This window comes from Numida meleagris, chromosome 3 (genome assembly GCF_002078875.1).
Source record: "Numida meleagris isolate 19003 breed g44 Domestic line chromosome 3, NumMel1.0, whole genome shotgun sequence".
Lineage (NCBI taxonomy): Eukaryota > Metazoa > Chordata > Aves > Galliformes > Numididae > Numida > Numida meleagris.
The window spans coordinates 51,203,929-51,222,866 of record NC_034411.1 but is presented as its reverse complement, the minus strand read 5'-3'; the positions used below and the strand labels follow the sequence as shown (position 1 = coordinate 51,222,866).

The window sequence follows — 18,938 nt, the reverse complement described above, 5'->3', positions numbered from 1 at the left end:
GCACAGTGACAGCCTGAGCCAGCACAGTGCTGGGGCCTAGTAGCATGTTTCTGCTGCTGCACTTTGCTCCCTAAGGCTTGTTCTCAGCTGGCTGTGGCAGCAGTGTATGGGGAGGTGCCCTGCTGTATTAGAGGCTGAAGGTCATCTAAAAATAAAAGTTGAAAGCGGTGTGTCTTTTCTGCATGTTGATGCCAGTTTTGTGTTCCTGTACTACAGTTTGTCCACTCTTGATACAACTCTTCTTCAGTCTGGAGAAGAGGAGGCTCAGGGGAGACCTCATTGCTCTCTATAACTACCTGAAGGGAGGTTGTAGTGAGCTGGGGGTCAGCCTCTTCTCTCTTGTAACTAGTGACAGGACGAGGGGGAATGGCTTCAAGTTGCGCCAGGGGAGATTTAGGCTGGACATTAGGAAATACTACTTTTCTGAAAGAGTGGTCAGGCGCTGGAACGGGCTGCCCAGGGAGGTGGTTGAGTCACCGTCCCTGGAGGTGTTCAAGAAACGTTTAGATATAGCGTTGGGAGACACAGTTTAGTGGGGTTGTTGGTGGTAGGTGGATGGTTGGACTAGGTGATCTTGTAGGTCTTTTCCAACCTAGCTAATTCTATGATTCTATGATTCCATAGAAAGTTTCATCCACTGATAAATGACGATGTGTGCTCACATGCTAGATGGTTTCCTGTTCAACTGACTGCAATCTGCCTACCAGAAATTCCTCTAGATAATGCTAATTAATAAAGATTTATTCCTTATCTTCCTCCATTGCTATTTGTATTTGGGAAGCCATATTGCTTGTTTTTCAACACTTCCTTTCTTTCACCAGACAGGTTCTTTGCAGTTGCACAAAACTAATTCCTCTCAAAAGAGAGCTATTTTTGAGTCCTTCAAATGTAGAAATTCAGGGTTTTTTTTCATTGATTTTGTATTTACTGGCTCTGAATTTCATCAGATATCCACTTCGTTTTGGGGATTCTGATATTGGAAGTTTCCATTTCACCACATACATCAGCTCCCCACTTACCCACCACCTCATTTGTTGAGGAAAACGTTCCCTGCCTTTTCACTCTCTTTATTTGTCAGTCCTTGATTCCTCAATTGCCCTTCTCTGTACTGCTCCCAGCTTTCTAAGGTGCTGCCTGGAACAATGTGAGCGTAGTCAACAGGCAGATAAAGCCATTCCGAAGTTACCTAAGGTTATAATAGTCACTGCTCGCTCACCATTGTATTCCTCATGCATCCCATTTTCTTGTATCTTACATTCAGCTTGCATATCTCTGGCTATTTAGGCCAGTTCTTGTTTGGCTGAAGTCTGAATCAGGGCAAAATCCTAGCAGAAAAGAAGGAACCAGATTTCCTGTAGTGCAGTAGAGAGGAAATAAGTAAGATTTGTCTAGCCTATAATTTTCTGTGTAGCTTGAGAGAACTTCAGTGAGTGTTTATTCTACTGTTCTGATAGGGCAATTAACTTGGAAACTGGTATTCATAAACATGCAGTATCCCTTTGTACTGGGTGGAGAAGCTGGATTCAGTGAATGAAACACTTCAGACTTACAGTCCAAGTGATACAGCCAACATGAAGGAAGCATGGAAATGATTTAGAGTTTCTCAGGACTGAGGCTGGCACAGGACTGGCACTGTGTAGGTCCTATGTTTGGAACGGTGCTTTGGGTACCTGCATTGAAGCAGTGATCTGGAGTCACTTCTGAACATGCAGTGCGAGGCCCAAATCACTCAGATGTGATTGCAGTAATGTAGTTCCCGGTTTTAGGATTTTGACAACGGAACCCTGAATTTTTCATTGAAAACATTGGTTTTTTGAATGAATGACCTTTTAATTTCTTTTAAATCTGCTTTCTGTGACATGTACACACTCAGATTCTCTAATTAAAAAAAAAAAGTCATCATCTTATAATTTAGAAGTGGAAACATTTTCTTCTAAGGAAAATTCCTATCCTCTAGTCTGCAATTATTCAGAGGATTTGCAAATATCTAGTTCATAGAAATTCTGGAAATTGTTCTCTCTGTTCTGTTCTAAGGTCTTGAATTTCACTGTTTTTTCTGCTTTCAGCTCCTTCCTATTTTGAAATATCAAACTGCTATTTTCCATTTGGACTTTTGCTTTCATTAGCAGAGTGAACAGGCATCCTACAAAATGTCATAAGCTAAAAAGATTTTAAAAAAATCATCAAAACAACTGGCTGCTATGCTTCCAAACTAATTTCAAATTGCTGTTTGAATTATGGCATATTTATTAATATTCCATATCTACGGAATATAGTTCCATAGATAACAGTGTTGCCAAAGCCTACAGAAAAGGCTAGAAAATTATTATGTAAAATTTCCTCCTTTGTAGTAATTTCAAAGGAATACTTTTGTAATAAGACAAGAATACACTTGTGTTAAATCACAAAGGAAAGCTAATAATCACCACATTTTGATTTCAACGCTGGGATAAACAAGCAGATGAAATTCCTTAAAATAGCCTTTCAGTCATTTTTTTGGTGAACCAAGCATTGAGACTTGCATAATTGAGCAGACAAGAGCTGAAAAGCTGATGCATAATTTTTTTTTAAACTAAGATGAGTTTCTTAAATCTGCAGAGCAGGTTTTTAGAAGATTATTTTCTTTTGAGGGAAGCTTAAAACTAAGTACCGATGCTAAACTCTGCTAAACAAGCAATAATATCTCTGATATTGACATGGAAATTTGGTAAGAAAATTTCTCTGCTTGTAAGATTTTGGAGACTTCTCAGCTTCAAATCCATTATAAGGAAGAAATCACATCATAGGTTAAATCTTTGAATCTGGGAGAACTGCTTCTGGATTTACATTTTCAGAAGCTGTTCGGATGACAGAAACAGAGATGAAAACTTAATATACATTTACTTTGCTATAGGGGAGAGGACTATACCAGAGCAAGAAAGGGAAACGCAATGTGCGGTCTACAAAAATAAACAGGGAAATAACACTGACTAGAAAAATGAAGAGGATGTCATATTTCAGAAACAAGCAGGCAGCGTGTATTTTGGGTAACAGGAGGATACGTTGCAGTCTAATGGGAAAGGAAGAAAATATTGATTCTTTACTATAAAACTCGGTATTTTTGTCTTCATTAAACAATGTGCTGTTACTCCCATAGTGCAGTGTTTCCTTTTACATGTATTCCAAAGCAGGACAGGATGGAGGATGAGACTGCAGAAGATAGGAAGAAAAGCTGCATAACATCATTTTTAAACAGAAGGAAAAGAGGGAAGCAGCTAATTATAGTCTCTTCAGTCTGAGGAAACCACTTGGAATAGTCTTGGTCCTTTGGGAGAGACTGGGAAGCAAGGTAGCTGTCAGGATGGGTTTAAAGCAGAGCGGTCCCAGCAGACAAAGAGCATACGTGTCTGGATGAGAAAAGGAGGTCACATCTAGAAGGAAGCCAGCTAGGGGAGAGACAAAGACCGATCCTAATCCCTGAGATACATTAAACCTGTTTCAAGCCAGCATGTATGATTAATTTGTTTGGGGGTGGGGGTGTTAAGAGCATGTTAGCCCACATCTTTTTAAACATGATCTATTTTCCTAAACTGGGCAGAGAAAAAAATGGCTTTTGTTGTTGTTGCTTTGGGATTGGTATTTTCTATACCTGTTTGTTGTCATTGTTGTCGTTGCTTGTTTGTTTTTTTCTTTTCTTTCCAAGGGGAAACTAAGAAAATTAAAACAAATACCCTATTAGGCAAATGGTTAATTTCTATGAGAAACTGATTGAAATCCATTCAGAATACATCCATCTCTTTGGTATCATATTCCAAGGAAAATTAATTAACAAGCTTTAAAAATGTGGAAGCAGTGCTTCATCTGAGGGACAAGCTCTGCAAGAGGGTAGATGAGAAATAAGTCACTTGGCCTAGACACAGAATTTTTCACATCTGAGAGGAAGTCTTTTGTTTTGGGCTTTGCAGAGAGCTCTCCAGGGGCTACAGAACATCACAACTCAAGATGAGGAATCTAACAACCTCATGCTGTCAGTCCACTACCCTTCCACAGTAGCTTTTCTTGCATGCTGATAGGTGTTTTAGCTTACTCCACTTAGCTAGGAGGTTAAAGAACAGTTTCCTGATAGCTAACACAAGCACAGAGGTACGCGTGACATTTTGCAACCTTTGCTAAGGTTGGTGTTCACACACGCTCGTGTCAGTTTGTAATTACTCATCAAAGTGAGTAAGGATAATAGTGCCCAGCCCAGATGCCTGGGACACAGGGTAATATGGGACCTATGTGGAAAAAAGCCAGCAGTAGCCTGCTGATTTCAGCACCTCTGCTGATCAAATAGGCAAAAGTCCAACAATGTTAAAATATCAAATCATCTCCTGGGGGTAAAAACTAATCGTGAGAAGAAGCGTAGGAATGAGAGAGCAGAAAAAAGGGGAGCCATCTTAAGCATCACCCAAAATTGCAGATCCCATGTAGGGAATCAAAATTCAGTCTGTGCAGTCTTTTCTCTGTGACCTTAGTGGTTTTACTGGGAGAAGGAGCTGGTCCCACATACCATGTTCTCTATCCAGCAGCCACAGCAAGACCTTTCAGTGCAGATGTCAGTGGACCAGAATGCTTGGATTGCACACGTGGAAATGTGAGTGCACGGAGCCTACCTCTGAGTCAACGTCCCCGGTTCTGACCTAGGAAAATAAAATCATTACCCAGGTCTGTGAAGGAAACATACTCTAATGCATGGTAGGAATCATGTAATATTTTATGATGCTAATGGACTGATACACTTTCCAAACAAAAAACTTCTATGGGACTTCATATTCTTGGGGACCGCAGAATTTTTAAGTGGGTGAAAAATATTGTGAAAGTGACCATAAAATTCCAAGTACTAAAAGATGAAGAGCGGCTTAACCATGGAGCACTCTCATAAAGTGCCCTGCATCAGCACCACCCTTCCGGCCACCTCTTTTGACAAATAACTTGTCCCCACACAGATTATGCTCCCAGACTGGATTGGCTCCTCTCTTGCCACTGAAAATGCTAGGGTAGGTGCCAGGGTAGGAGGCAGCACCTTTTGAGCTCGGGTCATCTAGGAGAGGGAGAATGAGGTGAGGGCAGAGTCAGCCCGCCCCATGCTCTTTTCCCTGTCCTCAAGTGCAAAGGATGTTTACAAGTTTACAGCAATAATTTCTTTGGGAGCCTTTTAAAATTCAGCCTTGTTTTTGTCCTGTACAAGACTAAAACAAAGCAATATTGTTTGTAAGATAAATGCTAATTGTTCATTAGGTAAACCTTCTGCCAAATTGCAAACACTTTTGGCTTTGCCTGAGCTGATGGAATGCGTATGTTGGAATTTACCAAACCAGGGAGAATTTCTGACTGCTTAAATTGCTGGTCAAGTCAAAATAAAGCTTCTTATGTTCTCTCAGGCTTCAGGAAGTTGCACACTGCTTCTTTGCATTTTCTTTTATGTCTCATTTTCCAGTTTTTTGTTATTTCATAAATAGATTTGTTTGAGGCTCGCTACGTTGCGTTGGTTAGAGGCTGGTGAGGAAAGGAATCCTTGAGCTAACTCCATTCACTTGTATACCAGCACTGACACTGCTCAAGTACTCTTAAACCGTACTCTGCCCAGGTCTACACTCTTCATGTTGATTCCTAAAGCCTAACCATTATGTGGACCTTTTTGCAGCCAAAAACATCTTGCACAGATTTATCCTGACACTGGGAAATCTCATATATTTTATCCCAGAAAATCTTGGTTCACATACAGGGGCTACACTGCACTGTCTAATTTCACAAAGAGAAAAGCATTAATGTGAATGACACACTTCCTTGGGCACAAGAAGAAAATATTTAAAGAGAATTTCGCAAGGTGGAGGATAATGTACTACTTAATTACAATATGTCATCATTAAAAATGATTGCAGTGTTCCTGACAGACAGCCCTTTACTGACTGCGGAGAAACTTTGAATCAAGCTTTATGTGTTGCTGGGCCGATGGATTCTCTTCATTGGTGGGAACAGGTCTCAGTACAATGAGCAGGTAGTCATTGCCTGTCAACAGGCAGAGATATCTTTTTATACAATTTAAATTGATTGTCCTTTTAGAACAATCAGTTTTGCAGAAGGCTTCAAGAGTTAGACTGCTGCTGCTGCCTGCGGCCCCTCCTACATGGCTGTTTGGGAGATATATAGGGATAAATCCTGTGTTTTCTCTCATAGTTCCTGTATCAGTGAGTGGCAGCTGTGATTTGTCAAGATTTAACACAGTTTCCCCTCATTGACCTTCAAACTCAGACCTCCCTGGTGATAGACCTGGCATGCTGCATGGATGGCAGCTCTGCCCAGACAACAGGAGCTTCTGTCAGCAGTGAAGTCATGGAAACTCGTGAGAGCTGAACCCTCCTTCACAGCAATGAAGCCTACCAGGCACTGGCTGCCATCAAAATTACAGAGTACCTTAGCAAAGGGATGTGTCCAAAGAGTGCACTCATGCTTTGGTGCTCTTAAGACTCCTAAATAAATCAAGTTTTAGCAGGAAACAAAGACTCAATCAAGGAGCAATTCATCTCCCTGCTTTCCATAGGGATGCCTGTTCTTCTGGAGCTCAGGAGCACTGTTGATGTACCAGCTGTCCTGTGCTAGCTTGGCTCTGTTTATTTGCTTTTTCAACAACTTATTTTTGAAGGTTCTTAAAATATTACAGGGTAAGCTATTCTATAGATTGGCATGGAGAGTTACTGAGTACAAGGATACACAGATATGCATACTTACTGTGTTGTCAAAAGTTCGTATTCACTTTTAAAATGCTGGAGCATGTTAAGATTTCTTAGCATTTTGTTCAAATATTAGAATTTTAATAATTCTGTGATAGCCATTCTGTGATCATGCAAAGGCAACCAAATCTATCCTTAATGCCACTCCACTGATTTTGATGGTACTGCAACAAATTTAATCTTGATCGTAGGCCTTCAAAACAAAACCTGAATGTGTCACCATTAGCACTTTAGGAACAGCAAAGAAATTAAAATCCCCTGGTGGTTCTTACCCAGTCACTGCTGCCTTTACTACTTGGTTACATTCCAGTTTGAACTACTTTTCTATTGAAGGTAGCATATGTAATTATCGTTTGCTAACAGCACCTATCTAGTCTGGGACATGTAATGGAACTGCATTCTTGAGGCCTGACAAATGGTTCTTCAGTTACAGCAACCATTAAATCCTAGCTGTGTCCTTTGACCTGCTGCCTTTCTGCTTTAGGAATGCCCCAGACCTGTGCCTGTTGTTGAGGTCACTTCCATTCCAGCCGACTGTTGTCCCTGAAGGCTCACACCCAGAAAAACACTTGGTGATTCACCACTGCAGCTTGAAAAGGCTGAATTACCAGCTCAGTGATTCCAGAAGTCATGAGTGAGCTGCTGTTTCGTCACGTGCTTTGCTCTGAATTGTAGGCAACTTCCTTTTCTCGGTTGTTTAACTCTGATGGGCCAGCTGTCACTTAATTGATTCTCCACTACTTGTTATTTCCACATCCTCCAGAGATACTTGGCTCTGGGTGCATCACATGTTTTGTTGTGCGGCGTGTGTGTTTTAATGACTTGCTGGCCAAATTTCTTCATGGAGTGAATCTCTCACTGCTCTGCCAAATCTCTCCTCCACCATACTCAGACAATACAAACTATTAGCCCTAGTCACTGATGACAACAACGTGATAAGAAAGCCAGAAGGAGCCTCAAAAGCATAGTGAAAGATCCTACCTTTGAGAGGCAAATATGCAGGTCCAGTGTCTCTCGGGTTTCTGGTGCTGATCTCCATCTACAGAACACATCAGCTGTTCTTTGTTCTTTTTAGTCTCCTGCTGAAGATGATGACCCAGGGAAACTCCATGAGGATTATCTATATGAAATGTTTGACTGCTCCTGGCACAGTGTAAACTCTCTAAATAAACACAGAGATTTTCAAATGAGCTCAGTCTTTATGTAGCTACTAAACAAAAGGTTTCAAAATAATTTTGCACTCAGTGTGCAGGAATCTTAGAAAAGCCACTCCTTGATAGCTGCTGTCAAGTACTATGGAGGAAGCAGGAGTTATTATACACAATAGAAAATTATATAATTTAGATTTACATCACAAGGAATCGATTTAACAGTTTCTTAGGCAAGACTCAACATTTTTCTTCTGAAATCCTACAGCAGCTAGCAAGGTCACACAGCTCTATAGTGCCTAACGAATCTTGAATGTCACCCTGATGACTTCCATACCTTTAATCAACCTTTCCTGCTGTATCCGCACGCATCTGTTTCAAACTGTTTTTATACATAATTACAAACTAATTTTGAAAGAGATCTTCAGTGAGTTTCACAGTTACAACCTTTGCATATTTTAGTATCACAGAAACACTCTGACTAGCAAATTACATAATTAGATCCAAACAGGAGCCACATTCAGGATGTTCGATAAGATATTGCTTTTTCATGGGTCAGTACAGGAAATTCAGTGTCAGACACATCCTGAGAAGATGGATGGTATCCTGTGATTAAGAGACCTCTATTCTATTAAAAAAAAAAGCATTTCCCTTTCCTACCTTCTCCACTTGTCAGAACTATATTGCTTGCTTAGGGAAAAAGGAGAGATGGAATTATTTTTTTAACAATATCATGTTAAACTTACTTAGGTTAATGTCCTTGTCTGCCTTGGGGTAAATATGCCAGCGGGATCAGGACCTAACTGTTATCACACTTTGCTTCAGAGATGGTTAATCATACTATGGAGACAGTAAGTACAGATGGATATGGTGGGAGGCAACTTCGTTATTTTATATAGTTTATTTTGTCATCCTCTGAAACAGCCAAGGACATTCCTTTGTACTTTGTGTGATGGACCACCTCACTGGGCAGAAGTGAGGGCTACTGAACTGAAGTAGCACCTATTCTTTCATTAGGAGTGTTGTGAAACCATGTTGGATCCAGGAGCAAATTCCCTTTGCTATCCCACTAATGCTTTTAACATAAATTATTAAAACCCAGACATGGGCATTAATATATAATATTTTATACAGCTTTGATTTGCTGTACTCTTCAGCTCTGTATCCTGAGCTGCTCACTGGAGATTGAATTTCCTGAAAATCAGTTCCTAAATCAAAACTTTTATCTTTTTTGCCACAGTATATCATGGCTAGAAAGAGCATTGGCCTCTCTCACGAGTCACAGAATCCTCTGTCAGGCCACCTGCCCAAATCTCAGCAGATCAAAATAGTTTAAGCTGCTTGGTGTTCTGAAGATGTGCCATCAAGATTGCACCTTGCGGTATTTGTGAAAGAAGCATCACATTTTTTTCTGAAATAATTCTTGCTAGACTGGTGTCACTCATTCCACCCAATAGCTTGGCTGTAATTAATACATTTATATTTAGAAGCAGATTATAATAACTTATTGATACATGAAGTAATTGGAGTGTACACCTTAAGAACCAGATTGCCTTTTCAACTGAAGAACCCAGTATGCATTTTCATTAGCAGTGTAACACTGAGTAGCACACACAGACTGGCAGATGGCACACAGATACTGAAGACACCAAAATAAGGCTATCCTAAGCCCAAAGAAGAACTGTACCCTCAGTACAGGATACATCTCAGCTCTTTCCAGAATTGTATGTCCATGCTAACCTGAATTTATTTGAATGAAGAGATACCAGTGATTATATTTTTTGACTGAAATTACCTTCTCTTGACTTTTTCTCCTCTAGCTGTATTCTCAGACTTCCTCAGTTTGTACTCTGCACGTACAAAGTTTTGGAGAACCATTTGCCTGTGATTAAGTAGAGTGCAGATTACAGTCCAAGCACTACAGATAGACCTACACAAGGTCTGAAAAAAATAAGTGGTACAGAAGTCCAGCTGGAAAGGAGAGATCGAATTGCGGGGAAAACAGCTGCACTTGATCTTGAGATGGATGGTCAGGAGGGATAGGAATTTCCAGCTGGGATTAAAGGATGTAAAAGTAATTTTGGATAGAAGTTTCATCACATGTTGTCTGAGCACTGCAGTCCATTTAAATAGATGCTGAAAACATCAGTGCAGCAGATAATAGATACCAATAAATTTAAAACTGTAGGGAAGACAAAACAAGTTTCCTCTGTTTTTTTTTTTTTTTTTTTTTTTTTTTTTTTTGTGCTTAATCAAAATGTTTAATGTTCTATCTGGTTAAGATATTCAGCTATTGATGTTTTTAATCAGATTTATGAGCCAGATCTGACTTATTTAAGACCAATCTTTTCCATTTGCCTCACATTACTCACTTCTGGGAAAGAGGAGCTATATGGGGCTTTCGACCATTTGTTTTGGGGTCATCCTTTACTGCCATCAAATCTGTTCAGACAGAGGCTTTTTGACACAAATATTGCGTAAAGCCCAAATATAGCACGGCACCCTCCGTGACTGCGAGCTCAGTAACACGACTGGATGCTTCTACTAAACAAAACCAGGAAACAGGCAAAAGCAACTTGGAAGAAAAGACGGAGGATGAAGAAATAGCCTTTTAGTTGCCTCATATGGCCAGGGCCAAGAATTCAAACAACCCAACAACTTCTTATCTGTTGAGTTAATACTGCAACACATTTTCTTCTTGTTCTCATGAGTCCCTCAGGCCTCAGCCCCCTCAAAGAGCCTGGAGGAGTGGCAGAGCTCGCTCCCCACAGCTTCTGCAGGTGCAAACAAGCCCTCTCTATTTTCCCCCAGGCATGAACCCTCTGGTGGTCCCTGCAAGGTCATCAGAGCGCTGAGAGCCCTGGGCAGGCCTCCTCTGCCTGCTGGCTGTGGGACCATGCTGCTCCAAACAGCTGCAGAGAAGGAGAGAAGCTGGCTCTGTAATTAACCGCAGGAGCATCCATGTAACATTCTCTGTGCACCAATCACAGACAGATGAGGTTGTGTTCACTCACACACAAGCAGCATTTTTTCAGCCGTCGGCACACTGTACCTCTTACAGGCGCCCATCTCACAGCATACTATCTCTTCAAACAGGAGGGAAAACAGCCACAGAATCCAAGGGCCCCGGGTTTCTCTTTGACTTCTGGTATTGACTCGTGATACTTAGTCACATAACATCTCTGCCTTTAGTTTCCACATGGAGAAAAGGACACAAAGCTGGATTTGACTCAGCAAGAGAGTTCTCCCTGGGAAATAAACTGGAGACTGCTGTGCAGAGCAGCAGCAGCTCTCCCCACACGGCAGCAGCAACAGCAGAGGAGGAGCAAAGTGCAGAGCCGGGCTGTGACCTGTGATATACCATTACTAATCTTGAACCTCCGGAAATGATTTCCCTGGCATCAATAGCAGAGCTCCCCAGAGCTGGTATTAAGTAGAAGTGAAGCTGTGGTGTGATCCTACCAGTTCAGAGGGGCAGCCAGTTGCCTGTTCTGCCGTGGGAGGAGAGCGTGTCAGAAAGGGCAGCAGGTAGGACAGCAGGCCCATCTCTGCCAGGCCTGAGAGCCACCTGAAGCAAGGGCAGTTCTCTGCCTCAGAAAACACCCCTTGGCCTTGCTACCAAAAAGGGGCTTTGTGGATACCCATGGTCGCACCAACAAACCCGCAGCATGAGAGACAAAGAGAAGCTGTATCTGAATGCCCAAACCAAAACAGAGTGAAGATGTGGATCAGTGTGTTGTGAAGACCTCCTCCCTGCAAAGTCCTGTGATAAAATTTAGATTCGATAGCCTTTGGCAAGGAGTTTTTGAAGAGAACTAAACCAGTTTAATAGGTAGCTTTGTGGAGGCAATACCCTGTATGTATATAACAGTATATGTATACATATAGCAGTATAGCAACACAGTAACAACTATGAACAAACAGTTATTTTCCTTTCTAGATTTTTAAATTCAGATATGGTGACATTTCCCCCTCAGCCACACACACACAAAAAAACCAAGGCTAGAGGTTGTCATTTATCATTTGGCAGCAGGAGCTGAAGCTTAGCAGAGCAACTCAATAGCTTTTGACAAAAGCATGAAAGCTGGCAGCACAAGAACCTGCCAACACAGGCCCTTGCCAATATTAACAGATAGAGAAATGGGAAAATATTTCAAACCACCAGTGAAGCAACTGAAATGCTCTTAACTGAGGGGTGTTTTTCTACATGTATTCAGTCTGGCTGAAGGTAGGACAGGGAAGTAAGCAGCTCTGGCCAACACAGCCGTTCTATGCAGAGCCTGAATGCTTGCCAGCACACAGGCTAGCTGAGTACTTTGTAGTTCCTAACGTTCTCATAGGGACACAATAACAAAGCACCCAGCAAGGGCGGAAATCAGGAGGAAGTCTGACACATGTGTGCCCCATACAGCCCATCCTTGCAGGGCACCATACATAGGCAGATTTAATTACACACTTTCATCCACGAGGCAGGGGTCTGCGATGGGGGCTTGCTTTCGGGGCAAGTGCAGTGGGGCTCGGCCAGGAACACAAGATCAAACTCCGTTTTTCATCTCCTGGAGAGGTCAGAAGAAACGCCAGCCCAGTATGTAGCACATTAGCTTTGGAAGGCCTACCTCAACTCCCTGCTCCAATGCTGCCCTAAGTCATAGGCCTCACAGGAACTCCACAAGGGAATTTTAGCACCTGCCTCCCAGAGAGTAACATCCCCACAGCAACAACTAAATATCCCAAAGCAACTGCAGCTCTGGGAATTGAAATGGGGAGGCAGCTCCTACAAAGAAGCAGAATCCTCTGTGAGGTCTCAGAAATTCCCAGGTTTTTCTCTCTCCTGGGGAGGTGGCAGCACCTCAGCTCCTGACCCAGCTCCAGAAAATGCTGCAGTCTGTAGGCAGAGAACATTTTCCCTTCAGTTTCCCCCAGGACTTTTTTTGGCAGAAGAAATAATCTGTTCTTAGGTAACATTTCAGATCTCACATTTTGGTGAAGAAAAGCCAAAGCATGCTGATTAAAAGCCTCATTAAAAGATTTTGCAATGACTAATATGTCACATGGAGAGATAACTCACTTTCTGTTTCAGAAGTATGGTTTGGGACAAGCTGTTCTTGACAGAGCCTATACTGCAGGGAAGGGATTTAATTAATACTGTGTCCACGGTAATTGGCTATGTGCATTAAATCACATGAATTTCACGTGACAAACCCTGCTATATGCTGCCCCATGAATTCATATATCAAATATGAGAATCATTATGTGAAAAAGCCTGCAATCTGGAATAGGAAAGCCTCATGCGGAAAGACATTCTGCCTCACAGTGGGTTTGCAATCTGTTAGGGCTCAGGCTGGCACTGAGGCAGTAGTTACTCAACTGAATTTAACATTTGGGAAGGCAGTAATGCACACGGTCAGGCTGAAGCAGGAGAGAACAGAAAAAAAGTTTGGCAGAGAGCAGAACTCCAGGCTTAAAGGTAAAAATGGGGTATAACTTTGGTCATGCCTTGTTAGTCTAAGGTTCTGTCTGGCAAATACATCCTGAAGAGAAGGGACACAACACACACCAACTGCACCTTGAGAGGATACAATATATGAGATGAGCAAATTATTTTTATCGTCTACAATTTATTACCTAGATAAGGTGAAATCCAAAAGAGTTTTCCTGTAAGATAAGCAAGCATGGCTTTCTCTGCTGCCTTCTGTAAGAACCTAGAGAGATTTTGGAACAATTACTAAAACATAAGTGACACCACAAACACACCTTACTGAGCATGGCAAAGTGATAAGGTCATCATTCAATCCTGCTAAAGGAAAGCTACTTCGCAGCACAGGTCTTCTGCGTGCTTTGCTTTGGGAAAAACTTTTGCACAGACTTTTGATCAAGCCTCAAATTACCTAAGTTGGGCAATAAAAGTATAGTACAGTGCCATCAGTGCAGTACATGATCTAAAATAAGTTTTGCTGAGAGTATGTCAGGAATACTCATTTCCTCTGCTTTTATTCACTAAAAATGATTTGTTCTGACAGAACTATTTGGTTGACTGGACTAGGGGTGGAATTACTCAGTTGATTTCATACTTCTGGTCCACCTCCAAAGCCTGGGAATTTGTTTGGGGTTTGCCCGAGGCAAATCTCAAGAATGAAGATTGACAGCAGAAAATTTGGTTTTTCAAGGACTTACCTGAATGTCAAAGAAAGCTGATTCTGGAGACAGCTCAGTAGGTCCTGAGCTTGCTTGAAAAGGGGAAGAGCTGAGGAACCTGTGCGTGGTCTACAGGCACCGCTCGCATCTCTGCAAGTAAGCAAATCACACGGGAGCCTAAAGCCAGTGGTGGAGCTAGTGCCATAAACGATCCCTGGACCAGCAATGCACGTATTTGCTTTTCCTCAGAAAACAATGGGGAAAACAAAACAAAACAAAAATCAGATTTGATACGGAGATCAAAGGACATGTAATGAGTAACTGGACAGGGAAGCCCACTACCACATGCACCACAGATGCCAAGATCTTAGCAAGAAGTGAAAATAACAGATGTTTCTAGGAAACAACAGAAACACCTGAAGGCTTTGATTACAAACAATCATTCTGGATGTTATGGAATTGCTGAAAAGGATCAGGCTTCACATCTCAGGCCTACGCTTCCCCGCAGAGCATATTTCTTCTCTGCTTGTGGCAGGATATCATGCATTTTCCCTCTGGCCATTGCAAACCAATGTCATTGATACAAACAAATCGATGACCTGATAACCACTGCAGTTCTCTTTTTGTAATTTGTAGTTCAGCATTTGTAATTCAGCCAACTGCTGAAACTTGTTCTGATTTCCTATTTTATTAATTGCAGCGAGATGGCTCAGACTGATTACAAGTATCCATATTACTTTAATATCTAATAAATAAATTAACCAGTTACGGGAACCTTCTCATGTGAAACCAGACCTGATTGAGTTAGTCTAAGTGATTTATTAGGACTATACAGATGCCACCACTCCTGCTCTCAGGGAGGTTAAATCAGAGGAAATAAATATGTAAATTAAGTTTATTTTGAGCAGGCTTGATCTACTAGCTGTTGCTTAGGAAAAGAAAACTATGCTTTCCATTAAAACTCTACTCAACAGCTCTTACACTCGTACTAGTGAAAGAGATAAATGAAAGCTTTTTTGTGAGTGCTTAACTTAGAAAAGTTCTTTGCTCTTTCTTGTCCTTTTTGCTAGAAGAGAAAATATGTATGTATATTTTAGTAAGCTAATTTGTGTAGAGCCAATGCTTCATAATGAAATAAGATTTACTGAGCTGTCAACATCTTCTCTTGTTGGTGTGGGCACTGGGAGAACGGCTGCAAGCCAAGTAGCTACAGCTGGTCCTCATTCCCTCTGTCTACTGCAGGCATCTATTGCTGTCATTCACTTTCTTTTCATAACAGATTCACTTAAGGGAAAAACAAAACAATCAAAAAAACACCTTCTCCATGAAAGACCAGAGATGAAACTGAAAGTGGCAACCTGGAAAATCAGTGTTTGGGTGTAAATGTGTGTAATGATGGACTGAAAAAACACATGTACAACTTGACAGTCTTCCCCTGAAACGTGTGGCAATTTTAGCCAACAAGAAGATATCTGAATCATCTTGAAATGTGGTTTGCAGTGACAGAAGATGATGTGCAAAAATAAGACTATTTTAAGGATAGAGACCTAGGCACTATGTAGAAACATGGATCACAAAAACTACTGGTCTGTACACTCTTCGGTGGACATAGAAAAGATCTAGAACACTAATAACAAGGGTAGCTCCAGCACAGGCATGCATTCAGCTCTGGATAACGGTGAAGTTGTTTTGGGAAGACCCATGGTTACCAATAGATAAAAACTTGCACCCCACACTGGAGATAGTTAGGTCTAGACTAACTGTACTGAAAAAAATGGAAGTACATTTGCCTTTCTTCCCTTTTCTATCTGGTAACGACAGCCCTACCATTAGGACAATACCACTTTATCACTGCTTCTCAGCACTCAAGTTTGCCAGACAGCAGCGAATGTGCCAACAATGAGATATACTCAGGCCACGGCCCAGATATGGAAAGCCAGAATATTCCCTCTTCTCTTCCAACCCTATGTGCTACTTAAAAAGGACTGGCCTGGATTCTGGCTTGCACAGTGCTTTGAACTAGCCCAGCAATGCTACAAGGCTCTAAGGCTAATGTCATTGCAATGTTTCTACACTGAAAAGCAAATTTCCAGTAACACTGTCACCATGTGGCATCTGCCACATCCCCTTGGATGAGGATGTATGGATCCTTGCACTTGGCCAGCTCTTTTCTGCTGCACTGGATTTCTGAAGATTTTAGCAGCTAAGCCTGGGCTGCAGCAATGTAAAGGGCACCCAACCTTTTCACAGAGCAGCAGAGTGTGCAGCTGTCACTGGGTGGGGTACCACAGAGTCACTTCTGCACAATTCCCCCCTAGAGCTGTACTATGCATCTCTTACTCTGTGGAGTGAGCAATAAGGACTCCGTAACAACTATTCCAAGATCTGGACGGTGGTGGCAATATGCCTCAGAAAACTATATGCCTCTTATGCCACGGAGAGGCAGCTGGGGGGACAGAGACGTGATTCAGCATTTCAACATCTTGGCATGTTTGAACCCCTGCACAACTCTCAGCAATCTGAAAGACAGATGCTGAAGCCAACAGAGCTGCAGATTTGCTCCAAGATTTTCTGAACTTGGACAGCATCTGTCTCTGCAAATTCTGGTAGAGCTGAGTGTAAAATCAGGAGACTTGGCAGATGCTCATGCCAAAAACACCAAAAAGCATTGCCTGGAAAAGTCTGTCAGAGCCAGAGGTTCTCAGTTCTGTTCCTAGACAGTGAAGGTGACTACTCTCCCTTCTGCAAGTGACTGATTTTTTATGGACTACCAACACGAAGCCCAAGAATTACAGAGGGTCTGAGAACTAGAATTTGTAAACATCAGACTTCATTCTCCTGATACTACCATTAGATCTCTGTATAGCTTTAACATGTCATGACCTTAGTTACCACAAAGTTTCCTTCAGCAGAGCACCATAGGAAATGCATTGTACTTAGGGAATATAATGCCACTTTGCATTAAAAAAAATAAATACAGACTGCAGTGCATCATCCTCATGTTTTCTCTCCTTATGGGATCGCACAAGATTAAAACCCCTCTGGAATGAAGGCACCTTAATGCCTGACTATAATTCAGTGAAAAATAGTTGATTTGTGATGACTAATTCTATATATTATGAGTACACATAAACCACACCACAGTACAGCACATATTATTCCATCAACCTGGGGCACCTGGGAACTGTAGAATGTGATAAACCTGAACCCTAGAATTCTCAGCTTTTAAACTGCTGTTGTGATTTTCACTGCAGTAAGCAATTTTAGCGAAAATACTCAACCCTTTACCAAAGGAGAGGAGAAAATCAAGAAGCTACATTTCATGTATGAGGAATGAGAAGATTAAGTTAAATTGCTTTTCTATCTGGGAACTGTGTCTGTTTTGCAACACAGTGTTAGTTCCCAGAATGAACCCAGGCAGTTTGCTGAGCATCTGGTACAGTAAACATGATGACTATAAACAACTTGCTTGAGATCACGCAGCAACTCCATGATCCAGCTTCCCAAGCCCCACGTCTTACTCACCAGACTTACATGGCACACTTACCCCAGACAACTGGCTCTACTGACTGAGCACCAAGATCAATTCAATGATTACTGTGCAGACATGCCTTAAAAGGTCCTCACTTACTAAAAAAAAAATAAAAAAATCCTTAGTATTCAGTTCTGGTTTCACAAGCAGGCTTTCGCTTCTTTCCAATCACAAGAAGAAAAAACCTAAAAGATCACGAAGGACAGGGAGGACACGAAGCATCACACTTCCACAGCAATGGTTGCTATTTCTTTCATACTTCATATATTCTTTCCTGTGCAGTCTATAGCTTCAGCCAAGCAACTGGTCCAGAGATCTGCTCTTTTCAGATTAAGTTTTACAGAATTTCTGACCTTCACCTCCATCTCTGCTGAGATTCCATGTTTTTAGAAGCACTTTTCTGCCGAGTGCCAAGCTGAACTGGAGTCTGACTTGTACTCTAGGCTGGCTTTGACTTTCACACTTCTTTCTTCCTCTGCAACTGTTTTTAATCCCATCCATTCTTTTGAAAACAGTAATTGAAATTATTTTGGAAAAGACTGAGCTGATAGAACTGGAGGGTAAATCTTGTTTACTCTGTGCACTGAGTAAACGGAATTCATGTCTAAAATTGAAGCAGACTCCATGGATCCAAACAGTTTCTGCACAAACATCCTCAAACACACAACTGTGTACAAATAACCTCCCTACCCACACTTAGAACAGCTGTCAGTGAATCCCTGCAGAAACACATTTCTCCATTTCTAGTTTCCCTCTCCTCTTCTTGTTCCCCATCATCCTTCCAACAGATTTCAACTTCTTTGTGAAATGAGGACTGATATTCATGTTACAAACACTGAATGGGTGGTCAGACTGTCACACAAATGCCTCACGGACGTATCCCTTCTCCAAAGCACAGGAACTATCAGGACCACAATACAACACATCCAGCTCTGCAACCTTTCTGAGAGCTGAGACTATCTAACAGAGCTGTGCCAATGTAACGCATCTTCTGTCACTGCGCAGTACTACCAAAGGTAAGACCTATCTGACTACTGCGAACAGACACTCATGAGTGTTGGAGACAAGTCCTCCACACTATCTGCCCCAGAGCAAGAAGTGTTGTACTGTAAGTTCGCTGCAACTGCACAATGATGAAGACATTTCTTTCTGAAGAATTATGCCAGTTATCCTGCGAATTCTGGAAGAGTTGGTAGCTGCCGCCAACAGTGTCACAGTGTCATCCACTGAAATTAAGTCATTAAAAATTTCCGTCACCTTCCCTGTGCTTTCGTTTAGCACAGTGGGATCTAATTACTTGTTCAGCTTTTCTTCACTTCTAAAGATGTTTGGAAATAAAATGCAGTAAGATGTTCCAGTTATTCCAGAATA

The 18,938-nt window shown here is 41.7% G+C and overlaps 1 long non-coding RNA gene across 5 annotated transcripts in view; it reads right to left on the bottom strand.

Annotated features, from left to right (window-relative positions):
• Positions 1 to 18,938, bottom strand: part of LOC110396566 — a 31,877-nt gene that overhangs the window by 7,745 nt on the left and 5,194 nt on the right. For 4 of the 5 annotated variants that reach the window (XR_002437060.1, XR_002437059.1, XR_002437061.1 and 1 more), the window contains exons 2-5: positions 14,075 to 17,665; positions 13,526 to 13,602; positions 7,734 to 7,914; positions 4,532 to 4,661 (exon numbers count right to left, since the gene is read on the bottom strand). This is a non-coding gene — a long non-coding RNA (uncharacterized LOC110396566). The remainder of the gene's footprint in view (positions 1 to 4,531; positions 4,662 to 7,733; positions 7,915 to 13,525; positions 13,603 to 14,074; positions 17,666 to 18,938) is intronic. The other variant, XR_002437063.1, reaches the window with a different exon arrangement.